The sequence below is a fragment of the Epinephelus lanceolatus genome, chromosome 13 (genome assembly GCF_041903045.1).
Source record: "Epinephelus lanceolatus isolate andai-2023 chromosome 13, ASM4190304v1, whole genome shotgun sequence".
NCBI classification, from domain to species: domain Eukaryota; kingdom Metazoa; phylum Chordata; class Actinopteri; order Perciformes; family Serranidae; genus Epinephelus; species Epinephelus lanceolatus.
Genome location: NC_135746.1, coordinates 4,673,503 through 4,696,537, shown reverse-complemented (window position 1 = coordinate 4,696,537; position 23,035 = coordinate 4,673,503). Strand labels below are relative to the sequence as shown.

The 23,035-nt window shown below is 41.5% G+C and overlaps 1 protein-coding gene across 3 annotated transcripts in view; it reads left to right on the top strand.

The window, feature by feature from the left end:
• The window catches only part of plcb4b (phospholipase C, beta 4b), a 147,987-nt gene that overhangs the window by 10,744 nt on the left and 114,208 nt on the right, over positions 1-23,035 (top strand). The window lies entirely within an intron of this gene.

The following is a 23,035-nucleotide window of genomic DNA, read 5'->3' as shown; positions in this document are numbered from 1 at the left end:
ATTTACATTTGCTATTTACATTTTCACAGCCTCTCCTTTCTGCTCTGTGTAAACAGCCTGCAGTTACGTTGAGGTTTCACTAAATTTTGTCATGACTGAGTGCAGAATTTATTTATTTTTAAACAGTTTTGGTTGGTGCAAACAGTTTATTGTTGGAGACATTTTAAACGAGACATGTGGTCTAAAGTGACATTAAAGGAATGTCACTATTTCAAGCTTAGATTTGCTAACGTTTCCTCATGGAAGCGTTAGTAACATATGATGTGTTCAAGAACTGTCAGAAATGTGAAAATCCCACCATAGTTTCTGTTTGTACAGTTTCTGCCTGGCTGTGATAAATGTTGTAATTTTGGCGATTGTTTTTAAAGAAAACACGTCTTTCAGACCTGCTGGGGGTTGCCAGGGTTCAGAGGCAATTACTGCACAGGAGCACTCTGCTGGTTTGACGGATTTCTTGTGGCAATATGTCCATTATTCACATGATTTAAACTTTATTTATTTGTGAGCAGAACTGATTGGCAGGCTGCTAGTTGAATGAATCTGCCCCAGTGGTTGTAGGCCTCTGACCAATTCACAACTCGCTTGCTGTTTTTACGTTTTGTCCTAATGTGGCTGCATGTTAGCAGATATGTCAGACGGAAACAAAGTTCCCCTCTTTGTAGTCAGTGAGGGATAAAATGACTCACAATAGACACACTCTATGTTTCTCAGTTTTGTGGTCATGGTTCGTTTTACTTCTACATGTATTTGGTGCAACAGGGAAACTGCATATGCTCATATTAAGGTGGTTTCGTATCTGGTACTGAACATAGTAACTATGCGGACTGGTAAAAATGTTATAAAATAATGTAACTACAAATCAGCGACACAAGGCCAATCTCAGTTAAATTACGTTTGACAGAAATTCATTTGTGCAATAAGAATGCCTGTCACAGTGTTCTCATGTTATAGAGCACCCTGTAGTAAATTGGCAAAAGCATCATCAGGCTCAGTGTTCTTTCATATAAAAAAACAGAAGTAATAATAAGGAACATCAGGTTCATCCAGTGTTAGAGTCAGTGGCACTGCAGCAGTAGTCATGCATCAACAGTGCCTACACTATCAGTGGTGTCACCAGCAGCAGCAGAGTCAACATACCTTCATCAGTTTTTGCTGTGAGTGTTTGCTCGGATCCGGCAGCCTCAAACGCTCAGTCAGACCTCGACACTTATTGAAACTATGGATGTGACAGTCAGTCGAGGCTGCATCCAGGCAGAGGAGGTGTTACTTTCAGAAGGAATTGCATCTTTAAATGTAATCCAGATGTAGAGAAAATGGTCCAACATAACAGTTTCATGTTCATCTAAATGTGCTGAGGCAGTTTGATTGTAATATAAAAAGTGAAGGAACGTTTTGAATCGTAACATTTCTGATTGAATTTTTGTGGAATACAGTTGTCAAGAATATAGTTTCAAGTATGGACTGAGGAGTTGTGATAAAAACATAGACCGTCTATATGTACTTAAAGGGATAGTTTGGATTTTTTGAAGTGATGCATGAGGGGTACTTATTCATAGTCAGTGTATTGCCTACAGTAGATGGCAGTTGGCATGCTCCCAGTTTGGAGAAGCAGGCAGGAGTACCGCCATGGAAGCTAAGCAGCAGCAAAATGTGTTTAAGTCACTTTAAAAAATCAATATCAGTTTAAGTGTACGCAATATTGAGAACACTTGACAACACTTTACCTTGCCATCAGACAGCCCTTTCCAACAGTGAACTGAAGCCATTAGCTTTGATCTCTTCAAAGCCACCAGACTCCTTTGACAGAAACAGTAATTTTACCTTGCAGAACATGGGAGTTGCTGCCTTGATTGGTCTTATGCTTATGTATGTCCGAAACATGCATTTTTTGCTAAACCGTAGAATTGTAGAAAAATTGACTAGGCTACTGAAAAATTGACCTGAAAATGAAGCTTATCTGTGCTCTCTGTAAAGCCAGACTCCATTGACAAAAACAGTAATTTTACCTCTGAGAACACTGAAGTTGCTGGTCTACCGCTGCCTCGATCAGTTAGTTTCAGTTCCCTGTCTGAAAGGGATGTCTGACGTAAAGGTAAAGTGGTGAACATATTGTCAATATAGACCCTTTTACAGTAAGTAAACAGTATGATGTCTTTTCGCGGGAGGGGCTTAGCTGGAGGCAAAACAATTCTCCACAGACATTAGCTAGGGCTCGCTAACGAGTTCTGTTGGCTTGTTTTTTGACAATGGAGGAAGATGATGTGAGTGGATCATTTGGAAAAACTCAGCCGTTCATTAATTCATACAGTAGTATAATGCTCAGTTTCTTTCTCATTTTAGTGTAGAGCGTCAGACTGGCTTTTAAGAACGCACCATGTCAGGTCACTCACTCTCACTTGAAAAACTTAACACTGACCAACGGGACCAGACTGGCCGACTCGTATGCTCTCACTCAGTGGATGGATGATGTCACAGGAAGCCAATCTTACAAAGGAGGACCACACTTGTTTGTTTTGCTATGGAAGCTAACGTTAGCTAATGTGCTAAAAAGTTAGCGTTCCAGAGAAATCCAATATTCCTCTTAATCCCTCCCCAGTTTCTGATGAGGTGGACATGATAACCCTTAATACACATAACCTTATTCATCCCTACAACAGGAAATACTTTTTCCCTAACCTATATGAAGTGTGCGCTGCACATGTGAGCATTTTTGATGATGGCCTCCGTCCAGTCCTTTGATCTTATCACATTTAACCATAGTTGTCTTTGTTTTTGTTGACAGGCGTTGGCGGCTGGTTTTGAGCCATGACTCCTTCTATTCTGGCTCCCAATAACACAACAAGACAAACACATTTTAACACTCCTATGGAGCCTACAGCCCTGTGGGGGAGAGGCAGCTGCACTTCCAGCTAATGACATGACGTCTTTGTGACGTCTGCCCTAAAAGGGTCTTTAGCACGCACTTAAACTGATATTGATTTTTTAAAGTGGCTAAAACACATTTTGTTGCTGCCCCCGTCCACAGCAGTACAATTCTTAACTTTTGTGCCTGCTTCTCCAAACATGCTGACCACCATCTGCTGTGGGTAATACGCTGACTATGAATAAGTACCTCATACGACCCTACTTCAAAAGATTCAAACCATCCCTTTAGGCCACAAGAACTTCAGTAGACCTGATGTAGGCTTAGTTAAATGTTTTGTAGTGGAAGAACATGGTTATACCTTATCCTAAAAAGACTAGCAAGGTGGGGCGTCGGTGGCTTAGTGGTAGAGCAGGCGCCCCATGTACAAGGCTGTTGCCGCAGCGGCCCAGGTTCGAGTCCAGCCTGTGGCCCTTTGCTGAATGTCATCCCCTCTCTCTCTCCCCCTTTCACACTTAACTGTCCTGTCCATTAATGGCAGAAAAATGCCCAAAAAATATCTTAAAAAAAAAAAAAAAAAGACTAGCAAGGTCACCATCATCATGGATGGTCAGTTTTGCTGCTGTTGTGTGACACTCCTAAAAGGCTCAGTGAATCCCATCACCCTCTGCTCTCTGCACTGATAAACTCAACTGTTACCATCAGCCTCGGCTTCAGATGCAACACAAATGATCAAAACCTGGCCTCAGCCCGTGCTGGTGTAGTTGTTGTAGATTTAATATGCGAGCAGTGTTTGCTGCTTAAAGAAAGAAACAGATCCATGATGAGAGAGAGTGTCTTCACTGCAAGGGTAAGTGTGGCTGGAGGGTGAATATAATGACAGGGGTATTCTCTGCAGACTCTGAGCCAGCAGCAGAGAGACAGGGAGAGGTGGAGAGCGAAAAGCAAAGCAGACAGAACGAGAGGGATCCGCTGCTTACTTTCACACCAGCAGATGGGATCTTCCTTCATCGAGTCAATATTTACTGTTTCTTAACAAAAAATTGGCAGCATTAGCTTAGCTGATTCAGTAGCAGGCACCGGGAGCGTCCTGGTTTGTGTGAACGTGGCTTCGAGGAGTAAAAACAACACTTCAGTGATAATAATTGTAGCTGTTCTACACGTGTGGCTCTAAAAATACATTGCAACTGAAAGAGAGAGCTATTAGCCAGCCCTTTGATTCTCTGCTCCTCCACCCCCTCTTCTTTTAAATGCACGCTCACAGTGTGCACATTCACTTTACCCATGGCTCAATCCACTATGGGGATACATGTGAACGCAATTTGCACTTCCAATTAAACTGTCGACCTCTGCTCCAGAATGCAAAACTTGATTTTGTACCATCCTCTCCTGGATAGCTATTATTACCCACCCAGCCCAATAATAGAGAGAATAGGGCTTCACAATACACTGATGAGGATCATTGAAGTCAGCAAAATAATTAGTGCATTTATCACACTGTCAATATTATGAGGGTGGTAATTAAGACACCTTTAGAGACACTTAACTATTGATTGATTTTTATGTCTACTTTTGTATTGATTGATGTATTGATTTATTTGTCTGTGTGACATAAAAGGACCAAAACAAACCTGTCCTTTGATCACCATAGATACCGTTTCCAACGTGGGGCAGGATGTGGTTTCCTATAACAAAGGCTTTAATCAGCACTGGGTGTGAGATGACTAAATGGTTTTCGGTTATACAGAGGTGCCCCGGGACATTTTTCATGAGGCTGGCCAGATGGGGCCACTGAAATTCTTGGGGTAGCACCGAAACCAAAATCCATAACTGAATCTCAGGAATTCTAGTATGCTGTTGAAGTAATAGGCCAGTTGAAAACTATGTCACTAAGGAGAGTTTAGGAATCACATGCTGATATACTTTGGTTTCAAGTTTTACAGTTGATGTGAATATCTAATGTGCATAGAGTAATATTTGCACAGTTAACATTTTCAGTTCCACAGCAATCCTGTTTTAATGTGTTATGTATCTGTACATGTCAAAGAGGCTGGTCGTTCTTCTCCTTAAAAGGACAGATATACAACTTTAGTTCAAAGGACATTGATGGTAAGGACCCAAACATGTTTCTCAAACTTAGGGGAGACCTGTTGGTACCAGTGGAACAAGTCTTTATTCAGATGTCTTGAGATGAGAGTTCAAAGGACCCCTTTTGAAAATGGCTCCGCTAGTTGTTTCCTCACCAAAGTCCAGTCTAAATTTGGAGCGTTATTTATATTCCAACATGATTGGTACCAGTGGATGCGTTAGGTTGTCTAGTTGTCCAGATACCTGGCTTAAAATTCGAGCATGCCACAGCCTCTTAAGGCCAAGACACACCAACCTGACATCAAAAAACCAGCAGCGTCAAAGGCCGACTGTTGCAACACCTTACGTTGCACTGAACACACCGCAAAGACTACAACCAACAGCCAACTAGGGAGTACATTCTGCGAATTCTTGAGACAGCTAAGGCTGTGGAGGTATACCAATTTCAAGGTATACCATGATATGAAAATTGACACTTACCATACTGTGTACATTAGGTTGTCTATGATATTGAATAAAAATGCAGCTGTACAGAGAATTTCACCTTTATTGTAGTTATTTTCAAAAGAGAGACTTTATATTTTACTACTTCTTACTCATACTTCCATTTAAAAAAAAAAAACTTTTCAGTTATAGTAGTATAAAGTTTGTTCAAACAACCCTTTAGTTTTTGTTCCTTTAAGGGTCAATCTGACTTATGATAATATAAATTCTGAATTACTGTGAAAAAGTGAAACTGTAATATTTTCTGATACAGTTATTGTACTTGGAAAATGTCGTACCTTTTAAACCCTATTTGCAGCAGGCGGTGATTGTCTGTATTCGTCATTAAAAAAGGGAAACTGGAAGACAGGATGGATTCAAGAGGCTAGTTAGCCAATTAGCACATTAACAACACTAGCTGATGTTAAAAGAACAAAGCATATTTATCTTCGACCAGTGAACAACAATGCAGCTATCAGGAAACATCCCTATTAAAAAAAAATCTTGCCTTACAAGTTTATTTCTGTCTCACTCCCTTATGACTTTAGCAGTTTGTTTACTTTCCTCACTTCCTTTTTTCCTCTTATGCACAGAGTTGAACTGCCAATCAGTGATTTTATTCACCAACACTGATTTCAGCATGCTGAATTGGCAGAAAAAAGCCAACAAAAGCCAACCAGGGCCTACAGTGTGGGACAGAGTGCAAAAAGTAAGGCGACACTGAGGCCCAACTTTGACCAACAGCTTATTGTAAGCTTGGTGTGTCAGGGCCTTTAAAGACAGAAACATCGGCCTCCAACTAGTTTTACCAGTGAAGGGGCCAGCAATTGTATCAGGGTGGCTATGCCCCCCCCGGACCTCTCTTGGGTGCACCACTGGCTACATATATAAGTATTTTCACAGCAGCATAAAACCAGTAAGCTACAAATGCAAAGAGGTCTCACGTAACCTCTTTAGTCGTCTCATTTTCTAAAAATAACTGCAGCATTTGTGTGTTTCAGAGGGGACGCAGCTTATTCACATTTAGACAGAGAGCAGCGAGAGGGAATAATAACTGAAAACCTAGCAGAATACATTAGGCTAGTGTTAGCCTAAAGCATGCTGCCGAGCCTCTAACACTGCTCCAACACATGACTCGCTGGCCAGATCAGATGACTAGATAAACAGCAGGAATGTTGCTTCTTCCTCCCTTTTTTTTTTTTTTTTTAACAGCACTGCTCTTCTCCGTCTGGGCGAGGAGAGAGAGAGGTGTGTGTGTGCATGTGTCTGTGTGTGTATGTGTACAATAAGTGCCAGAGGAGCATCTTTAATCAGCCCACTACTGTACCAGATAACAAGTCCAAGCAATTATGTAACATTTAGCTGCTGAGCTTATCACTTATCCAGCTCAGCTAAGTTGAAATGCAGAATACAGAGTACGGCACAATTGTCTCTATTTTGTTATTGACTTGCATAATCTAACTGCTGCGGGGGAATGCCTGGTTTTATGCAGATATCCCCGAGTGGAACACCATGAAGTATTTAATATGGGTCTAATTTATGTCTTATGTATTGAAAGACAAAGTTGATTGTAATGGAGTCTTTTGTGAGGGCGTTCTGAGGAGTTTACAACTCGTATAAAACAAAAAAATGCTCCTTGAACTCCGGGACTGAGGGAAACAAACACATTTTGGGCTGGGTATAAACACTCAGTATAAAAGACAAACAGTTCCCTCACATGGATTTCCGACCAGGGCCAGATATTTGTCAAAGGCCCCCGGCCATTTTTTATCAGACACTTCTCGTATGTCATTTAAACAAACCTCAGGGCTTAGCACATGAATCCATTAGATGGCTATCATAACAAACTGTGGAAGTAATGTAAAGTTTATAAAAGTGTCACAGTCAAAGCACATCATAAGAGGAGGGTAGTAAATCTTACTCTGGCAAATGCTGTGGGACATTTTTTTCTGCTAAATGATACCAAGTGACACTTTGACAATTATCCCACATCAGGGAAAACAGGAAGTTATATTTACTGTATAAATCACACATTATATATACAACTTTTCCAAGCTGGATTTTCTTAATCTTGAAGGCAATTACTCAGTGAAAACTAGGGCTGCTGAATTTTCCTAGTCGACCAATAGTCATCATTTAGGGCCATTAGTTGACTAGACGCCTGCATGTTTACGATATTAATTTAATTATTACATAATATATTTTGGTGGTTTGAGTTGAAGGTGTGAGAAAGAATAGTATCAGTATCACTGTTAACACTGTGCCACATGACAATAACCGCAGGTACCAGCCCTGGAAATTAACCTGACTCCTGTCTGACTGCTGAGCGTGGACACTTCCTGTGTCTGTCCTTTCAAATTAAGGTTTTGATTTATTTTGACAAGGCGTAACTCCTAATAGAGTTTTTTTTTTTTTTTTTTTTTTTTTTTTTTTTGCTGACTAATGAGCTTTCTGGTCGACTAACGTTTGGTCAAGTATTAGGGGGCAGCCCTGGTAAAAACCCCATTCAGTGTTTTAGAAAGCAGTGAAAGTTGGCTGAATGAGAGGTATAATGTGACCACTCACCAAACACAGTAGCTGTTGTTGTTTCACAATAGGTGGTTGATCATTTCACGATAAAATGTGTCTTTCTTGGCTCAAAATAGCCATTTTTACACAGAGATCTCACTCTGATGTGAGTTTCAATCATCAGTGAGAAGTAACATTATGTAATGCAGTAAAAGATTTTTTTGTAGTTCTTTTTTTACCTACGACCTTGAATAAAAAGCCCACAGACATGCACTTTATTATGTAAATTAATTTGCAATTTTATATGTCACTTTCAGGTTTTAATGTTACTCCTCTGCAAAAGTCACGACGGCTATCTGATGAGGTCAGGTCTCATGTCATATCGACCTATTAAAAAGTGTATTTTAGTCTTTTTTTTAAACTCACAGTGTGAATATTCAGCAAAACACAGCAAACTAATCCTTAGAATTACAGTCCTGGTTGATTTGGCAGCACCTGTTGTTGCTGTGGTAACAGCAACTTTAATAGCAGAGGAACCAGAGTTCAAGGAGCAGCAGACACTCTTTGTGTCAGAAATATTACAGAAGAGCTGCTTACATGCCTCATTTTCTGTGAATTTCTCGTGTGTAGGTAGGCAATTAATTAAATCCAGGTCAGGAATGGCGGACTCCGCCACCTACAATGAAAGCTCATATAATGTATAGAGGTAATAACTGAATGTAAATACAGTGTATGGCTATGCTGAAAAAAATTAGCCAAACATTATAAGCAAAAACTGGGTTCGATTTCATGAAAAAAGCAGCATTAGCATGTGAAACAGAAGTACAGACACAGCATACGAGCTCTGAAGAATTTGATTGGATGTTTATATTTACAAGATTGACTGTTTCTGTTAGACAGGTTAGACGCAGCGTTGAAAGACCGTCTCCAGAGCCGGTCAAACGGGCAGTGTAACATCTGTCTGATTAGCACGAGCTAACACGGTAGCAGCAGCTAACGTCCGACACAGAGCCATTAAATTGTCCCAACAAACTCACACTGAAACACGGAAACAGCTCGACAAGATGGTTAAACTTATTAAGATAAATTGTTTGCATCTCTGTATATACATGTTGACTGTCTTGATAAGCATATACATTTGATATACATTCCTGTCATTCATGCCGCAACTGATTTATGTCACTTACTCCATATTTTATTGTCACATTTTATCCTTTATTATAACTTACACTACTTTGTATCCTTATATTTATTATTACTAGTTTTATACTTAGATTGCATTGTTGAAAGGAGCCTGTGATCATAGTTTTTCAGGAGCAACAACTACTCACATAATTGTTGTTCATTTGACAATTAAGAATCTTGAACGTAATAACGGTCAGGTAGTTAGCCCTTTTACTGGGCGGGTGGACTCTCACCAACTGTGCAGGTCTCACACTCCTACAGCAGTAGGCTCCTGGGTAAATGGTGTCCAACTGGCCAAGCAACAGGGTCCAGATTTCTCCTTAGGCATTCGTTTCAAGTCCACACAGTGTAATACAATCAGTGTCATACTTGGGTTTGGCCATGTAGTCGAGTTAGTTTGCTGTTTCTGTCAAGTAGCTGTCAGTTAGTCAATCCAGTGGACTCCACAGCAGGAAACAGCACTTCAAAATAAAAGCTCTGTGCCAGAAATTCACTGTACTTCAAATTAAAGTGAGCTTTTAACAAACAAGACATGTTTGCGAGTCACTTGCGGTCCATTCAGAATGGACCCGCGACCCACTTTTGGACCGTGACCACTGTCGCAGGCGGCAGGGAGGTGGGGTTGGGCAGGAGGGGCTGCAAATCAATAGCCTTTGCTGCGCACAGCTCTACAAAAAAAAAAGATTTACCCATTTAAATAGTAAAGAAATGGATGAATAAATAGAGATAGTGAGATTCATAATTCCTTTGTTGTCACTTCTCAAAACAAAAAAAAATCTATATCCTTATCCCAAAATTGGAAATTGAATATCACCCCAACGAATGAAAATCAGAATAGTCTAACATTCATGCCAGCCCTGGAAAACAGAAAACAATTTTCTTTATTCTGTATCAATAATTGTCCAGCTCACCGTTGTTTTCTAGCAGGGCCACACTCCCTCTCATGTACCAGATGCCAGGTATCATGTGGGAATTACGGCTCCATCTGTAATGATATTGTCATGTTTGAGTAGAGTCACAATGGGATATTGATGTAACAACTTAAGACTTAAATTTATAAGCCAAAACAGCATTACTTAAACAGAGAGATGTGTCTCAAAAGGACTAAAGTAAAGTGAAGCCCTGCAGTGTTTCATCTACACAGTGGTTCATGTCATACAGTACATGCACAAATCATGCTGTATAATGAGCTGAGGTTGACTGGTTTACTATCACTGGTAGTAAAGAACATGTTCCTGTAACAGACTCCATCCTGGACTCCATCACTGCTAACGTAATCCACTAATTAGCCAGCTCATTGTTTGAGGGGGAGGAGTGCTCTCCCAGTGTGTGTGGCCTTATTTTGTCCTTCTTAAAGACAGTCGTCCGTCATCCTCCCAGGCAAAGAGAGTGATGTTCTCTCTCTGTGTTCTCTCTCTGACTCACTAAGTAGAAAGACTTTCCCTCTCACCTTTTCTCTCTGCCTGGGTTTTATTCTCTCTGGCTGCCTCTCTCTTTGGCCCTCGGGGAGCTGGCTCCTGACAGCATCGCAGAGAAAAGAAAAAAAAATTGAAAAGTCAAAGTGTATGCGAGATGTTTTGGTTCGTGTGCATCTCTCTCTTTTAGTCTGACTGCCTTTCTCTCCTCCTCCATCGTTCTCTGCTTCTCTCAGGACGCCTCTCCTTTTGTCTTTACCTCCCAATTCAATTTCACCCACATTCTACTCAGAGCACCGTAAGAAAGAGCGTTAATTCAAGTCAGTGAATCCTCTTAAACCAGGGCTGGTCTTTTGGCTGGTTTGTCGTCCCTTATGTATTTTTACGTGAAAAAATAAATCACATATTTTATGCTAAAATCAAATTGGACATTGTAAAAAAAACAATAAAATTCATACATATTTAAAAGTCTCTTTCTTCACCAGGCACATTCCAGATGGTAAAATGATACAGAAAATATAATTATTATGATAATGAATTAAAAAAACAAACCCCTGAGGGAACTCCACGCCTGAATCTATGATTTATTTAGGATAAGTTCACAGTTTCTTATGTTGATTTAGAATATCCGATATACAGCTCAATGTTTCAACATTTTAAGAGCTTTCATAAATGTCAGCAGTTCACAGCAGATAATAGGACCAGCTGCAGCTGCAGATTATGTAATATTTGTACAAAAGCAGTGGCCCGCGGTATATTTATTTATTTCTCTCATGTCATGCCAAGTAAACAAATTTGGAATGGAAATGGAGCTGATAACACTAACCACATCAGAGAGGAGCTGAGGACATAATAGATCTCACAGAACATTTTAAAACTCTTCTGGAGAATTTTTAGGTTTTAAAAGTTTTACATTTTGGGAAATCCCCTTTTTCACTTTCTGACCTAAAGTTGCATGACTAGTTACCTCACAGTGATGACAAGACAATTAGAGTGCTGCAGGGATGATGTTTATCTGTAGGCCGACTCGGAAGTTATCCTCACCCTGGTTACCTCGACAGAAAGCCAACAGGATTTTCTAAATGGATTATTGCAGGAAATAAGCTGTGTGGCAAACAAAGGTTTATAACACTTGCACATTTTGTTAAAGGAGCTATATGTAAGAAATCTAAAGCAAATAGTCGTAAAATCCTCCTAATATGTCACAGAGACTAAGGAATAATGTTCATATAACATACTGATCTCACCGACAACAATAGTACAGCCAGAATATCCGCATTTAAAAAACATTTTTACGGTCTGCAAATCATGTTTATGTTTTGAATTTGTGTTTTGGCCTGTTGAGCCACCCACCGCTGTCTACCAGTCACGCAGTCAGTAGAGTCTCAGCATCAGTTACAGTTACGACTGAGCTACAGCAGCACGGCAAGCAGCATTAGCAGTGTCCCAGTACATAGCATTAGCAGCCGGCTCCTCCTCAGCTGTATCCCGGCAGCAGCGTTAGCAGCAGAGAAGCCGGACTTGCACGAACGGTCCGCTGGAAAACTGAAGATCAAGGACGCAGTGACGTGGCCCTGCCATGTCAGCCGCCCGTGGGCAAACAAATCAGTCTCCAGCGTGCCGCTGTCCAGCAACCTCGAATCTGTAGGGGAGGGGGGGTGAACACGACTCGCGGCAGTATTTTGAATTTGAGTGCAGTAACCGTTTTGGCCACATTCTTACATACAGCGCCTTTAAGCAAGATGATCTTCACAAGTGAACACCACTTTTATGATGTTTTCATCATGTTTTCAAATGTTAGGCTATAAACGAACTACACCACAGTCGCATGACTTCAACCTCCCCACCACTAAGATTCCAACTTTACTGCATTTGGAAGATACTACTGTCTAGCCCAGGGGTGTCAAGCTCCTTTTAGGTCACAGGCCTCATGGGTTTTAAGATAATGTCCGATACAGATTCTTCTGTACTGAAGCTACTGGTTGACAGTTTCACAATGTTCAATATCTTTGAATATGATCACAGAAATAGTCTTCTCACTGTTTAAACCGCTCCTGAAACCTCTCAGCCTCCGCATGTGCATCAACATAAGGTTTGCAAAGTCATCTAGTGGGTTGGATCGGACCCTTTGGCAGGCCGGTTCTGGCCCCTGGGCCGTATGTTTGACACCCCAGGTCTAAACTGATAAAGTTGGAGTTAGGACAATCTGCAAGCACACAAGTATTAAAAACAAGGCTGTGAAGGTGGACTAGTAGATAGATGAGTTTCCATATGTGGTGTTGAATGTCCCCGTCAAACTCTGTGCTCTCGTTTAGCTACTTGTTAGCAACTGCTCTTTTTGAGATAGGTAAAAGCTTCAAAATTCATGACTGGGGTATTTACTGATGCATTTAATGTCTTCAAACAAAAAGTGAAAATCTCTTCAGCTTGTGTTTGGCTGTACCCGATTCAGAATTATGTCAGTCGAATCAGATTTGGCTGTTCAATTCGGGTTTTTATTTCCATGTAGAGTTTTAAAGTTTGAATGGGTTCAGCAGGATGATCAGCGTGCAGTTGTATTCTACTAATTCAGTAAACAAGCTAACTGCGCTAATGACAGTTCGGAAATGTGCAACAGTACAATTGTTTTCCGACACTAGTCGTTTTTTTTCCAGATGCGTTTTTTCTTAATCTGTCATCCAAAAAAAATTGTTATGCACAGAAACCTGTCACCACTTTCTTCCTGTCTTTCATGGCAGCTGCATGAAGGGGCGGAGCTGTCGTCCACATCCTCTTCCTCTTCATCATCATCCACCTCAATATTACTATCTGACCTGTTAAACTTGAGCTATCTGAGTTATGAAATGATTCTGTGCGCCCCATTCCTTTGTCTTGTCCTGGCTGTGTCCCACCGCCACATTTTCTTCACTGATTCTTGGTCAAACGTCTCTAAAGGCTCTGATGGAGGCGAAAAACACAGAAAATCGAACCTTTTCCGAAAATTTTAATGATGGACGAAAGTTTCAGATTCAGTGTGCAAACATGATTGACACGAGTAGAGAAGCTAGTTTTATTTTCAAGCCTCACAGTGCAGAGTCTCTCCTCCTCTGGGCCGCTGCATTGTGTCCGCTGCAGCCTGTACCAAAGAGTATCCTGAAAGTCAGGAGCGCTCACTTCTCAGCAAAATCTGGGCACCAAAACGTCCTTAGAATTACACTGCACAGCACACTGACTGGCATAAAAACAAACAAAAAACAACTGCTCACCTTGAAGCAATCTCAGTCGACTGAGGGGCCTCCAACTGATGATTCAAATCTCAGACTATCAAGGGGCAGCCCTACCCTTGTGTTAACCACTTACCCTATTTCAGGCATCTAACCAAAAACCCATTCAAAAACCCGCTGACTTCAAGACGAGGGAACTGGAAGTGCTAAAATGCGAACTAATTTCAGGGTTTTAGGACTCAATCCTGCAGCACTCTATACATATGACCACAACATGTCTATTTTAAACTTTGGTTTGTGTGTGGATTAAACAATAAAGATGGGATTTGTCAGTTAGTGAGCTTTTGAGATGGCAGATTTTGTCACTTTTGGACAGAGTTAGCATACTCTAACTCTCATTTAACTCTGTCATATATAGCAATAAATTTTACTTCACAAAGGTCAATTTCATTCATGCAGTTTAATCATTTGTTAGTATTCCTGTTTGTCTTGATTTCAGTCTGACAGAATAAAAGATATAGTATTGGCATCAACCTCCCTGTTTTTAGATCTCACTGCTTCTGGACACAGAATCAGTACTTTCCAATCTGCTGACCCAACACTGACCCCTCTTACTGACCCCACTGCCCTATGGGACACAGCTGCATGGTAAACAGGAGGCGGGATTTTCTCAAGGCGCTCCTCCGGTCAGAGAACTGCTGTCCGCTTCATGGTGACTCTCAAAAGAGCAATAAAAAAGAGGAAGATAGCCGACATCAGGGACGGCATGAGAGTTATCCTCTCAATAACCTGACAGGTGTTGTTCATGGCAGCGAAACAGCCGACAGTGAGCCCCACTGAGACTTGCATGTCAGGCTACAGGTTGGGTCGATTTCCTGAGGCGGGGACATATGCTTTTAGCTCTTGATCCACCCACTCACGACTAAGCTGTCTTATAAGTGACATTTCCGTGGCTGTCACCTTTCCAGCCATTGTGGTTATTTACTTTTATACATCACAGGAGGATGTATTTATTTTTAGATTGCAATATTACAACTTACGTCACTCTTTTCTTTTTCCGGAATGCGTGTGTTATTTTTAGTTCAGGCTATTCCAGGTGACATTGATAATGTCACTTCCCCTGCCATATCCCATCGTGTGATACCTGTGTGAGTGTGTGTGTTTGGCTGTTTTAGCAGCGCTGTCCTTTTAATCAGCAGTCCTGTGTGTTCCCCCCGTAGAGCTGTCACTGGTTGAGTGATGATGGTGGAGCTGCCACTGTTTACACCATTTAAATCTGGCAGGCAGGGGTGAGATTACCAGCCTCTTACCTGTCGCCCTAATCAAAGGTCTTATTACTGCACCGCTGGATGTTACTCCGAATAGCACGCTCTGAATACACACATACTAAACACACAGATAGGGGAGAAGGAGAGAGGCAATCAGGTAGCAAAGTACAACCTTTCTTTGTTTGATGGTGTGTATCCATCACTGGATCATAAACTGGTCAGGTACTTACTGGGACTTTCCCTGGTTTTGTTTTTGTGCTGTTGTTTGCTGTGTTAAAAATGACCAAGCCTGATTTTTTGAGTACAGGTAATGCACAAATAAATATGCGAAACGAGTCTGTCACACCACAGAAAATTTGGTATTAAGAACTCAGCCAAATGTTAACGATTAAAAAAGTTGCCAAGTTTATAAACTTTCGTTTCAGAGTCATGGAAAGTAGGCAGTATCCTCTGCTCAGAGACGCTGGGGGTGTGTCTGCTGAATGTGACACCTGTGGGAAAGCTGTAGCCTCTTTTAAGTGTAGCACTACAACGGATGCTACATCGAGCAGCTTCTTTGGACTTGTAAGGCTGAACATGTTTGAGCCAGAATCAGATTCAGAGCCAGAGGACACCGACCTGCCTGAAAGTCAACGCAGTTCTTCTCAGTCTGCAACAGATTGGTAATTTTTTTTCAAGCAACAACAAAACTCAGCAGCTCTAGTTTTTATATAATGTGGGGGCGGGGCTTATGTTAAGAGTTGCCCCATTGCGGCATTGAGCAGGTTCTTAGCCCCGCCCAAAAAGATCCTGGACACAGAAATGGTGAAAAACAGTTTAAGAGGGTGTACAAATGCCACGTCTATAACCGCCTGGATAACGTGAGGTTAGGCGCTGGGTGCTACTTTTGTGCCTTTTCTGTGCCAGCCTCCAAAAGCGTGGAGGCAGATTGCGTCTGAGGTTACTAGTAGGCAACCTCAAAAAGCAGCGTATCATAGCCTATTTACCTGAAATCATGAATGCAGAGGTGATGTTCTACCAGGCGCTGTTTGAGTGTAAGCCTGTTGTGTGTGGGACAGATGTAAAGCTCTGGCAGCTCTGCACTGAAATGATCAACTTCTTTTTCATATTCACAGACTGATATTTACAGAAGAAGAGAAAGATATCTGTCGGCTGTGATTGGTCGTATCTTGTCACATGATATGCGGTGCAGGCTTCTGTGTTCCCAAAGTTGAACGCTGTTTATGTTGTGGCCTATACTGGCAGCACAGACATCGTGCCCTGAAAAATAGGCACTCTGGAACACGTGCACGCTTGATGGCATCACTCTGGCATTTGCGAGTACTATGTAGTTCCCAGTCTTTTCACATTTTCACCAAGTGTTTTCTAACATGTATAATGTGTTTAGACGTAAATCTGAGATTTTACTTTACTCCGACTTTAAAAATCAACCAATAGACTTGACAGTAATTGTGTAATATAACTCATACCCATATTTCCACTGGGCAACATCTCAGAGATGCTTGCTAGATTAGTTCAGTCTTGTTTTGATGGATGGAGGATGGAGGATAACCAAAACCTTGTTACTTTGAATAGAACTGTTAGCTTTGACAGGTTGTTAACTATTTTTTTTTTCGCTTGTCTTACAATAGAAACTGTGCTGGTGCTGCTGTTGCAAAGACAACCAGATTGCTTTCTGTTTTCCTCCGAGTCTCGCAACAGGGCTGTTTTTCTTTTGTCTGGTGATGTTAAGAGTTACTTCTGGTGTTCTGCTACTGGGGATGGTGACTGCAAAGACCTTACATTGATACTCTTTGGTAATTGGGGATTGCTACAGATAGCTACAGGGCAAAACAATGGTTGACGCACTTCTTCTTTTGTGCCGTAAATTGAGCTTTCAGTTTCCCGGGAGATCGTACCCTGTGGCAGAAAGAATCCCATAATGACAGGGAGCACTGATGGCGTCATTATTCTACAACCATTACTTTATGCAATCAACATTTACTTCATAATGATAAGTGAAAGCAAAAAACTATTTCCACTTTAATCAAAAAGATTTAGACAGGCTCGTCTGCATTTGAGCTTTGACTCTCTGCACGAACCCAATGGGCCCAACCTGATCCACTGGGTTCAGGCCAGGTCGACCTGTAATTTCTCAAAATTTCCTCAGGCTTGAATGAGGTTGGGTTTGCGCCAATTTCCCAGTGTTTTGTCTTTTATCTTTTTTTTTTCTTAATGCAGACCTTATAGTCTGTGAAATGTGATGGGTTATCTATGGATTGTGTTACCATCAGCCCATTTAAACCAATGACAATGTTGAGATTTAGAATTCAGTTTAAACCGCCAAACATTAGAATTAGGGGGTCATTAGCTCACATACCATACACAAACTCTGCACTGCACAAGGAGATGCATAAAACTGGCAGTTCTTGTGCATAAATGGCAAGAGTTGCATTGCACTGGGGCTGCAAGGCGACTTGGTTGACAGTGTTTGCCTTTGCTTCCCCATGGGGAGAGGTGTTTGTAAAATGCATCAGAGAGCAGAGATCATCATCCGCATGCTGCATCTCTGTCGAACGCTGCACATGCTCAAAGACAAAGTTGCACAAAAGGGTGCAGCACTCTCTGCCAAACCTGTCATGCATGAGACACAGAGCTAACGACATACTCTTTGAGTAACAGAAGGAAGAGAAGCAGGAGAAGTGGTGCGAGGAAACATGTCGGTTCTTAGCTTGTAATACATGTTTTAGTATTTAAAAATTCAAGGTTTAAATTTGGGTTTGGAATTGATCTTCGGCCCGAAACTGCTGCTGTGGCTTTGGCCAGGTTTGGACAGAAAGTATGTGGATTTATGTAGGTTTGGGCTTGATTTTCAGGGCCCTATCAAATCTCTAGTCTGCACTGTCCAAAATTGAGCCACCTGGCTCTGAGAGCCATGAATCGTGTTTAAGTGCTACATAGGCTGCTGTATGTCGAAGAATTTAGTTCAGTTTTTTATTATTTCTTGAAAGACGCCAGCTGTCCCACAGTTCAGACTGACTTCAGAGGCCTTGTGCCTTTGCTGTGAGGGCCCTCAGGCTAAACACCTGCCTGAGGGGATCCAGCCAGCAGAGTCAGTCATGGAGCTTTCAGCTCATGTTTCTGTCTGTTTTTGTTGAGTTTCCTCATTTATTTAATTTTATTTTATCTTGTTTTATTTTGGTTTGTTTAATTTAATTTATTTTATTGGTTACTTGTCACGTACATTTTTGTATTTAAATTTTAACTTTTTTTGTGTACTTATCCATCTGTTATCTATTTACTGTAGCTGTCTATTTGTGTCTTCTTCTGGATTCTCACCAAAACACTCATCAGAACATAAATACTGGTCCCTGTATGAGACACGGCTTCCCTTTTTTGGTGTAGAGCATACCCTCGGATCCTCTCCCCTGGCTAAAGAGGCCTGTGAACAGCTCTCGCCATGAGGCCACTTGACATGTAGAATATTTGATCCACATAAGCTGCCACTGTGGGAGAGGCCCATCCACATGTAGAAGAGAGGAGAGGACAGAGAGGAAGAGAGATAGATGGATAGATAGATAAAGGCAGATGACTCCAAAATGAAAATGGATGGAGCAGGGTCAATATTTAGTCAATCACAGGGAGATTACCTGTTGCAGAAATATTGACTCTTTAAATCAGCTTTTGATTACTAATTGATTTTTCTTTTCTGTATTGAAGTCCCTCCTGAAATGAATAATTTTCTGTGAAAGTCTGCTCTCCAAAACATTATATATTCCTTGTGTACACAGTAATGAGATGTCTTGCTGCCCTTCATATTAGTGATTCACAGCAGCAGAGAGGCGCTGTTATTTCAGTTTACAGCATTGTTAGATCATTACACACTTTTCAAACCCACAAAGAAAGCCTAATATGAGCCCACTGGACCAATTTCTGTTTCACACAAGGAGGCAGTTGGTTGCTAGGAAATGCTTTTTACCTCAGAAATACACAGTACACTCCAAGGAAACTGAAACAGCATATGTTTATATTATTATTATTATTATTATTATCATTATTATTATTATTATTATTATTATTATTATTATTATTATTATTATTATTATTGTTATTATTATGCATAGTCCAAGTAATCATCAATGTCCCATTAGCATTTAGCCTTAATGTTTAACATGGTATATTTATATCCTTTGTACTACTTTCTTTATTGTGGGTGTTGATGTGATTTGGATAGGTATACAGATGGTTCCTCTGGGGAGGACACAGCCTCCAGGAAATGGCCATACAGGAAGTAATACACAGAGAGCCTGTGTGAATTACCAAACAATGGAAATGACAGAGTGGGAAATGTTTCCAGGATAACATTGTTAGCATGCATTGTTGGAAAGCAATATTCCATGCGTGTGTTTGGGTTTCCAAAATGCCCTTAAAAGCAAGAGAAGACATAAAATTGAAATCATATTTAAATTGGTATATATTTACAGTCATGTGGTTGCCTGATATCAGGCATATCAGCCTCCCATATACTGTGGGTAAATGAGGACCCATCATGCCCATTGTGTTCACGTACCGCAACCTTAAAGCATATTTTGTCAGGCTGTAAAGTTAGCTTGTCACAAGGCCGATATACATGGCGACATAACCAGGTGTTAAAAAGTTTAGCTGCAGGCATCGAAGGGAAACGAAGACAGGTAAATTCAGAAGGTGTTAAGGATAGGAGTTTAGTAATTCAGTTTGTCCGTGAGGGAGAGAAACACAGAAAGTTAGTGAAGAAGCAAGGGTGTGGCCGCCTAGAAGGTGCTTGTGATTGGGAAATGCAAGTAGATTTAGGGGGAAAGCTTGTTGTTCCCCAGGAAATAGCTTGTACCAGGCAGAGTCCTGACTTAGTGTTGTGGTCAGTGAGTCAACAGATAGTTTATTTCATTGAGCTGACAGTTCCTTGGGAAGACTCAGTGGAAGAAGCCTATGAAAGGAAAAAGCTTAGATATGCAGACTTAGGAGCAGAAGCTGAGCAGCGAGGATGGAAGACTAGGATTTGTCCAGTGGAAGTGGGGTGTAGGGGATTCATAGCAAGATCAGCTGTCTCGCTCCTGGGGGAGCTCGGAGTGCGGGGACAGAGTTTGAGGAGGACAGTGAGGGAAATGTCAGATGAAGCAATTAAATGTAGTCAGTTTATCTATAAGAGAAGAAGTAATGTCAGTTGGGGGCCAGCAGGGGGAACTACTAAACAGGGCACATAACTCCTTGAGATCAGGTGGAGAGATCCACTTCCTCTCAGGAGGAAATCCAGGAAGAGAAAGTATTTAAGTGTTGGAGTGGCCTATTTGAATCCATTTTGTTTGAGGCCATGCGGCAAGGTAGCTCCTTTAATTTTAGCTTATATTGTAGTTATGCTATGTAGCGTGTGAAATAGAGTATGGTGAATGTGGTAGCAAAGGTAGTATCAGCCCTGTTTCTACCTGGAGCTCGCATGTATGGAGCCTGGGTTTGGTTGAAGATGGCAGTGCTGTTTGGGCTGAGAAAGCCATGTGTAAGTAAGGAGGAAGTCCAGGAAGAGGAAGGTTATTTAAGTGTGGGAGTGGCCTATTTGAATCCATTTTGTTTGAGGCCATGCGGCAAGGTGAGTGTTTGCTGATCCTGTAAGTTTATTTAGCTCCTTTAACTTTAGCTTATATTGTAGTTATGCTATGTAGCGTGTGAAATAGAGTGTGGTGAATGTGCTAGGAAAGGTAGTATCAGCCCTGCTTCTACCTGGAGCTCGCATGTACGGAGCCTGGGTTTGGTTGAAGGTGGCAGTGCTGTTTGGGCTGAGAAAGCCATGCATAAGTAAGGTAAAGGAGGTTATTGGGTTGGTGCAGGGAAGGGAGCAGTGAGACCCGGCATTAGGGGAGTGTCTCTGGGACGCTAGAGATCACTGTCTAGCCTCCTGGAGGTGTCGTGGGACCAACTAGACGAAACACTGGTGAAAGGAGGTTCCCACCCGATGACCCCAAAGACATGCTAGTTATCACTGCTCATTGGTCTGTATAGTTAAGCCTTGCCATATTAGCTTATCATAGGGCTTAGGTTTTTCACTGAGTGTTGATCCTTTCTATAGAGCACAAACTTTTTGTGTTTATTTGAACATATATATTTACAGTCATGTGGTTGCCTGATATCAGACAGAGTTGTAAAGTGGTGACATTCCATGGATGTATAAAGAGAACCTGATACAGCGTAGGAAGCAGCGCCCCATTAATTCCTTGGAAAGTTGCTCAGTGGTACCCTGGAAATCCAGAGTTCTCGCAAGAGCACAATTTGAATTTGCTCAGCGAGTCACTCCAGTAATCAGTAATGATGCTCATTACCCATGCCCTTGGAGCCGAGCTGCACCAATCACATCGGTGTATCTGATATAGGCGGGCCAGAGGCGAGCTAAACAGATGACGACAGCACTGCGACGACAAAGTCCGGAATCAGTCAGTAAACATTGCAACATGGCTACGGATGAACACCAGTTGTTTGAAACGGCTTTGGCTGCTACAATGAACGAGTTAGACTTGGCTTTTTCTCTAAAAGAGGAACAGAAGACGGCGCTCAAGTCTTTCCTTTGCAAGAAGGACGTTTTTGCTGTTTTGCCAACCAGAAACAAGTTAGCTCAACTGGTAGCGCTCTGAATACGTCACCCCATGTATTGTTCTGATTGGTCGTAGTGTTATCCAATTGCGTGCAGTGATATTTTCAAATGCATGCTTGGCGCCGCCCCTCGAGTTGGGCCATTTGCATTACTCATAGCCAGACCCTAAATCTTTCTAGATTTGGGTCTGGATTTCCAGGCTAGCTCAGTGGTGCATGAAGCCAAAAAAGTTTGACTTCCTGGGTAAAAAATTACCCAGATCTTCCACATCGTGGGGCCTATTGAGCAAGAGCACGACAGGCTTCCGCCAGCCGAGTGGTTTAGCCCTCGACTAACTGAAATGGGTATAAGATTATTTCATTGTGAGGCTCTTCTAGACTGTCGAAATGTTACTGGACTGAATAGATCAAATTCTTATGGGGAAACGAGTCATGTTACGGTGGTTGTGGTGCTCAAAAAAAAAATGTATCCACTGATTTACAGACGTCTCTTTTACAATATAAGTCATAGAAAAAAGCCCTTTTGAGCCCAATGGCATCACGTGACGAATGCAGAGGTGTAATTCCACATTTTGGTCACTGGGTCAAATTGGCTTTGAAGCCAGATGTTCTTCCTGATTCTGTTTTTCCTAATCAGTCACCAGTGACCAACTTATCCTCCTGAATATACTGTCATTTTAAACTTTCATTTTAAGTCCATGAGGATGTGTAGTTGTGTCAACATATTGGTTTTGCCAGGTTTTATGAGTGGAGCAGAGCAAAGTAAAACATCGACTGATACCAAGAAGACATGTCAATTTAGAGCAGCCTGGACAGCAGCAACTGTCTTGTCAATAGCTTTTGCCGCTGTTGTCTTTACTCCTTATTGGTTCTGGCACACAGCTTGACAATGGTGTTAGTCCTTCCTGTGGTGCTGATTGGGTAATCGTTAGTCACGCCACAGTGCTCACTGGATCGTTAACTTTTTAAACCGAGAAACCACTGTTTCATGTAATGATGCAGGGTTTACCACACATTCATTTATTCGTGGTGGCCTGCCACGATTAAAACATCCCCCGCCACGATTTGATTTTGTATTTTTGGAGATGGGCTGTTCATTAACTGAGCTGTTGGAATATATATACAGTTCGGTTATTCATTGCACCACATTCTCTCAGCACAGAGCATACTCTTGTCGCAGACAGAGAAGCACAACGGTAGCCACATTAAGGGATCAGAGGTTTGGTACAGTATTGTGGTCCAAATACAAACATAGTGAATGTTAAAGGTTAATTTAGACCGTTGTTGTTTGTTTCATCCTCTTCCAAATATATCCAAAAGATCTACAGTTTGATAAGCCTTCTGCAAAACAGAACAAAGGGCCCAGTCATTGGAAACATTATTTTTACTTTGTTTACAAAAATCAACATTAAAAAACTAGGACAATCC